We start from the raw sequence: 7,166 nt of genomic DNA, 5'->3' as shown, positions 1-7,166 counted from the left end.
CGGGCATCCAACCCCCCATACTCATCAATACCGGATGCAATTGAATTGACCAAGTCTCCAATCGGGTCTGGCTCCCTCTCTGGCTCTGGCTCATCCACAAAGTGATCCATAGTGGGACAACCAGCGTGCCCATGATGAGGAGTGTGTGGGGGCTAATAGGTACAACTTCCCCCTCTTGCTATGGAACCTCCATCACTGTGGGACTCCCTCTCGGGCCTCCCATTCATCTGCAACCCCTTCACCTGTTGCATCATGTCCATCACAAGCTACCCTTGCCTCAACATTTGCTGATTGGTTCTCAACAACTCCTCTAAAACTTGGTTTTGGCCCACTTGCTTGGGATGCTCATTGTCTCCTTGGTTGTCCATCTAACCTCGGATATTTTCCACTTCAGTGTCTAAAAATGGATTTGGACCTTACTCTCTACCTCGACCCCTACCTCTACTTCTACCATGGCCGCTTTGGAAAACCAACCTTTGATACCTTGGTGGCATTACCTACTCTTGTTCCCCACGCTGGCCAAGAACATGCTCTGATACCATTGTAATGTTACTAAAGGAAAATTTACAGTGATAGCAAATACATGCAACACAATTCTGTAGAAATTCTCACTGTAGATTAACATATTATGCAATTATACTAAAGCAAAATACAAGATCTACTTCTACAACAAACTTGCGAAAACTTAATCTATTATGAGCAAGATCAAATAGAACACATATAACTGAGAATGAGAAATCAATCACACATGAACACAGAAGAATACTCTGGGGAAAGCCTCAGCTAAAAACCCCGATCTCTGTATTATCATACAAGTGGAAATATGTTCAGATTACACAAAGAATCAGCTCACAAACTATCCTGCTCTCAGTACAATCGAACAATACAGCTCATAGGCTGAATAGACACAAGATATGCCTTCCCTCAGCCCTCCAAGCCTCCTATTTCCTTGCGCAGTTTTCCTTGGGGTCCAATGCTACCACCTGTGTGAATTGGCCTCATCACACACTCACCAAACCCAAAATTAACTGTGCAATCTCCAAGGAATGAATTCCTTTGGCATGCAAGAGATATCCTCCATGGAATATTATTGCAACTGATAATACACTGTCCCATCATCTGATCTCAACTAGGTCTCTATCTGAACTGACATGCATGAGTTATTTATGAGAGAATATTTAGTTATCTGAAGTGCAGCAGTTACATGCATGCATGCATTAACTAACTCAACTCACAATTAGTTCAAAAAACTATTTGAACTAATCTAACTGGATTTAACTTAGTTAACTGAGCTAACTAATTACAACTCAAAGTACAACTCATTGTGATCTCCTTTAATCAAGGGATAACTTCCTCAATCAATGGAGAAACTGTTGCATGTCTTCACATAAACTTCATGTTTGATTTTCTACAACTAATTAACTCAAGATGAATTAATTAATTATTTTACAAACAACTGCTAAGATCAAATTCGAATTTTAATTCACAATTTTAGTTTAGGGACTAACTAAAATTGGAATGTATTCCGAAATGCTATTTATAGCAGTGCTAATTTTAGCACTTCTATTTTTAGCATTTATTGTCGCTATTTTCAACAAATTCAGCACAAAAAATTTACACCACACATCAGGGAACCAAAAATTGTAAAGTTTTGTAGATGTTCTATGCTAAGAGCAATTTCACTTTTCTCACAACAATCATACAAGTAGATAAGAAAAATGCAGATAGAACACATAAGCAGATCTTACAGAAGACAAATCAGAAACAAGAAAAATGTATGTGTTTGTTTCGGCGGTCAACAGGATGCTTCAACCAGCAAAGTCTCCTTTGGTCAGCCAGCCCAGCATGTGTCAGAACAACCCTCCAACCAGTAGATGAGTCAACCCAAGTCAGTTCTACAAAAGTCAACGTTGTCCTGAAAAGTCAACGCAGGGGCAGCAAGCTAAAAGTCAACGCAGCGGCAAAACGGTCAACCCTTTGACCTCGATTTTTGTGCCAGGTAGTATGGCCTTCAAAAATCGAACCTCCCACAAGTTTTCAGCTTGTTTGGACCAAGCGTTGACCAAAGTCAACGCTGGTCAAACTTCTGCGAAACCCTAGCAGCAGAAAAATCCTCTTCGTCCTTCCCACGTGTGGCTGAAATTCGTCCTCCAGGTAGCTCGTACTTTTTAGGATGAGAGAGGAAGATGTGAGTTGTGTTGTCTTCAAATTCTCTCCAACTTTTCCTGTATATATATATCCATCAATGAGGGTGTGTGACACATCTGTTGGGCATGTGAGCCTACATTACAAAACTGACTGACCTTTGCACATATAATTTATTAAGAATAATAAATTCAAAATATAAGTTCTGCTCATCGGATTAAGACTATTTTTATATGGATTTTACACCTCTCAGAAAGAGGAATCCAACAAAAATATTAGCCTCTTAATCTGAGCATCAGAACATGGAGTTTGGACCTAGTTGTCCAAATTTAACACTCCCTCTCAACTAGGGAGAACTCCATCTATTAGTGCAATTAACATCGTGAGTCATCCCGCCAAAACTTGCTTTGCTGGCTTCTTTATTTCAGAACAGAAGTGGGTCAGTCACAAAGACATCATTCCCCGACTGACATAATCAGTCCAGAGGTCCCAGACCTCACAAATCTTGATCCCAGATCAAGTGGTTGCACCATGCCATCCTAGATAGGGAGTACGGCAATCTCTGATGCGTCCATCAGTCTTTGCTAATAGTCTCTAGCTTTTCCACACCTCATTGGCCAAATGAGAGGTACTTCCCATGAGCCCTGAACTCAATGGGTAGGATGCATACGAGGCACAGATTAAATGAGTGGCGAACCAGCTCAATAATCACAAGGGTGGGGCAGAAGAATTATGAGTGCTTATAGCTCCGAGAAGCTATCCCCAAAGCCCCCCAGAGCTCCCAGAGCTCATCGTCCAACAGGACCCACATCATAGGGTCTTTCCACGACACCAAGACTCTCACGGAAGGTTAGGAACTTGACCTTCCCCAGGGGCTTAGTGAGAATATCCGCGACCTGCTCATCAGTTCCTATATGATCGAGCCTTACGGCGCCTCGCTGTACCATATCCCGGATAAAGTGGTACCTGATATCAATATGCTTGGATCGGTCGTGGAACACAGGATTCTCAGTCATACGAATCCCACTCTGATTATCACAGAGTATTACAGTGGTATCTAGCACATGTTGGAACAGCTCACTAAAGAGCTTCCTCAACCAAACTGCTTCACAACAGGCCATACTAGCAGCAATGTATTCGGCCTCCGCGGTGCTCAAAGCCACCGACTTCTGCTTCCTGCTCATCCATGAGATCGAAGCAGAACCAAGATTGAAACAGCATCCAGATGTGCTCTTACGATCCACCACACTGCCAGCCCAATCGGCATCAGTATATCCCCGGAGTATCACACTCCCGGCAGTGTATCTCAGCCCATGGTTTATCGTGCCCCGAAGATATCTCAAAAGATTCTTGGCACCAACCCAGTGAAAATGATGAGGCTCAACCATCTGTTGACTCAAAGTATTCACTGCAAAACATATGTCCGGACGGGTGTTCACTAAGAACATCAAAGCTCCTATGAGTTGATGATACTCAGTAGGATTGGCCAAGATAGGCCCTGCAGCGCTGCCACTCAACTTCTTAAAGTTGAGTTCCATTGGTGTCGACACAGACTTACAGTCCACCATCCCAAATCTTTCCAGAAGCTTCACAATATACTTTCCTTGAGAAAGGAAAATCTCTCCAGGTCTCTGCCAGACCTCCAGGCCTAGGAAATAGTGCATCAGTCCTAGGTCTTTCATCTCGAACTCAGCAGCAAGCTCCCTCTTACATTGATGAATGAGAGGGTCATCACCTGTCAGGAAGAGGTCGTCCACATACAACACTAGAATGAGAGGCTTTCCTTCCTCAACCTTAAAGTAAAGGTTTGGATCAGCATTGCTTCGAGTGAAGCCCAGCTTCATCAAGTAACTATCCATCCTCTCATACCAAGCTCTGGGTGCTTGCTTTAACCCATAGAGGGCTTTCTTCAACTTGCAGACATAAGTGTCTCGATCTTGACCTTCAAATCCCAGAGGTTGTTCTACATACACCTCTTCCTTTATTGCACCATGCAGAAAAGCGGTCTTGACATCCATCTGATGAAGACTCCATCCTTGCGTAGCAGCAAGGGCTATGATGGATCGGATGGTGGTATATCGAGCCACAGGTGCAAATATATCGTCATAGTCAATTCCTTCCTTTTGAGAGAAGCCACGGGCAACAAATCTTGCCTTAAACTTTTCAGCACTCCCATCAGATCCATGTTTAATCTTGTAGAGCCATTTAGCGGTGACAACAGATTTGTCCTTCGGTCTCGGGACCACATCCCAGACATCATTCTTCATAATAGCCTCATATTCTTCATGCATAGCATCCTTCCAGACTTGATGCTTGATGGCTTCTTCAAAAGATCCAGGTTCAGATTGTATAATAGTACTCATGGCAGCTAGATACCCTTGGTATCTACACGACTTCTTGCTTTCTCGGAATGTTCCCCTTGGGGCAGCATGACCCTCAGCATCTTCGAGGGTGTCCCTGAGCCATGATGGCCTCTTTCCTAGAGAAGGGGAAGGATCAATAGGGTCCATTGGCCCTTCAACATCAGGCATAGTCTCATCCTGGGGTTCTTCCAGATTTCCAGGTCTTTCTTCATGGTTTTCTTCAGATCTAGGAAGATCTACTACTTTCTTCAGGGAAGCATCTTCGTCAAAAGTGACATCATGGCTTATCTCTACTTCCCTTTGACCAGGTACATAGACTCTATATGCCTTAGAAGTCTCACTGTAGCCCACAAACATTCCTTTCTTCCCAGTAGCATCCAACTTACTTCTCTTTTCTTTCGGCACATGAAAATAGACAGGACATCCAAAAATTCTAAAATGTGAGACATCAGGTTTCTTACCAGAGAAAACCTCTTCGGGAGTTTTGGAGTCCAAAGCGGAATGAGGGCATCGGTTTTGAATGTACACAGTAGTATTTGCAGCTTCTCCCCACAGAAACTTTGGAAGACCCTGGTCACATAGCATGGCACGGGCAGCTTCCACAATAGTCCTATTCTTGCGTTCAGCAACACCATTCTGCTCAGGAGTATATGCAGTGGTAGTATCCCTCTTAATGCCAGCTTCTCTGCAAAAGTCTTTGAACTCATTTGACTCATATTCAGTGCCATTGTCAGTCCTCAAAATCTTGATCTTCTTTCCGGTCATATTTTCCACCAAGGCTTTGAAGGTACGGAACCACATGAAAGCCTCATCCTTCTTCTTCAAGAAGTATATCCAGGTTTTGCGAGAGAAGTCATCAGTAAATGTCATATAGTAAGAACATCCCCCCAGGGATGTTACAGGCAACATACCGGAAAGATCAGAATGGACCAGTTGCAATATCTCAGATGTCTTTGTGACACTTGAGGGGAAAGGTCCCCTTGTATGTTTTCCTTCAGCACAGCCCTTACATACACCTTTATGATTATTTCCAAAATCAGGCATCCCTGTCACCACCTTCCTTGCTTCGGGAAGAGCCTTGTAATGAAGGTGTCCAAATCTTCGGTGCCATAGTTCGGTTTGACGGATAGTATCACAAGTCATAGCTCCCAATGGACTCCCTCCAACCTGGTAGAGTGTACCAACTCTAAAACCAATTGAGATAGCTTCCTTGAAGCTCTTCTTCCACATGAGTACCTTTCCATCAGAGAAAGTTACATTGAATCCTTTGTCTTCCATGGCAGATACAGACACAAGGTTCTTCTTCAATTTGGGTACATAGAGTACATCTTGTAGATGGAGGACTTGTCCTTGAGACAAGTGGAGGGTCACAGTCCCGGTCCCTTTCACAGGATAAGTGGCATTATCCCCAAGGATAATTTCTAGATTAGTATCCCTTTCAACCATGTCAGAAAGTGCTTCCTTGAATCTGGTGATGTGTCTTGAGGCACCACTATCGATTAGCCAGACATCCATAGTGTCGGGCGGAGATGCAGCTGAGAGAGCAGATATTAGAATATACTCATTTCTTTTATCAACAACATTAGACTCCTCATACCTGGTATTTCTGGTCCTTTTAGAAGGTGGATGGTTTCCTTCAAAGTGAGCCTTCCTCTTTCCTTTGGATTTGTCATTTCTTTGATTCCCATTCCTTCGGTTGTTGTTGTTGTCGTCACTATCGGGAGAATTCTTCTGGAAGGGGCATTCTCTAGCATAGTGTCCAGTCCTATGGCAGGTGAAACATTTACCCTTCTTCTTTTGAGTCTTAGTCCTTCCTTTGTCCTTGGAACCACCAGAGTTCTTCTTTCGGGAATGAGCAACATAGGCAGCATTTCTTTCATTATCAAATTCCTTCATCCTTGTTTCTTCTTGCATACATCTAGACAGAAGCTCATCAAAGTTAGGGATGGTATTATTGTTGAGAATGGTAGTTGTGAATACTTGCCATTCATATGGAAGTCCTCCAAGTGCGGTGAGAACCATCTCACGATCAGCTATTGTCTCCCCAATAGCTAGCAGATTGTTCCTGGTTTCGGTCAACTTCATAAAGAAAGTTTGAATAGACTCGTCTCGGCCCTTCTTCATATTCTTCAACTTGTTCTTGAGGAATAGCACTTGGTTCACATTGTTTACTCGGAACATAAGTATCAGTTTGTCATACATCTCCTTGGATGTGCCTAGTTCAGATATGTAGGCAACCAGACTCTTATTTATGGATTCCCTGATCACCAGTTTTGCTCTGATTTCTCCCTTCTTATACTTGTGTTTAACAGCAGCAGAGGCATTTGATGGAGGTTCTTGAATCTTCCCTGTCACATGATCTAGGAGATCATGATCTTCTAATTTGAGATCTAATAACATCTTCCAGGCATGGAAGTCATCACTTCCAGTCAGCTTGTCATTCTCCCTGAATTCAAGCTTAGAGGAATCCATTTCCTTCGATGATGATTGCTATAGATAGAGTTTGTCTTCACCTCAGCTCTAATACCATGTAAAGTTTTGTAGATGTTCTATGCTAAGAGCAATTTCACTTTTCTCACAACAATCATACAAGTAGATAAGCAAAATGCAGATAGAACATATAAGCAGATCTTACAGAAGACAAATCAGAAACAAGAA

The sequence above is a fragment of the Pinus tabuliformis genome, chromosome 2_1 (genome assembly GCF_031772625.1).
Source record: "Pinus tabuliformis cultivar Carrire ecotype Pingquan chromosome 2_1, CPIR1, whole genome shotgun sequence".
NCBI lineage: Eukaryota > Viridiplantae > Streptophyta > Pinopsida > Pinales > Pinaceae > Pinus > Pinus tabuliformis.
This window is presented reverse-complemented; position numbering follows the sequence as displayed.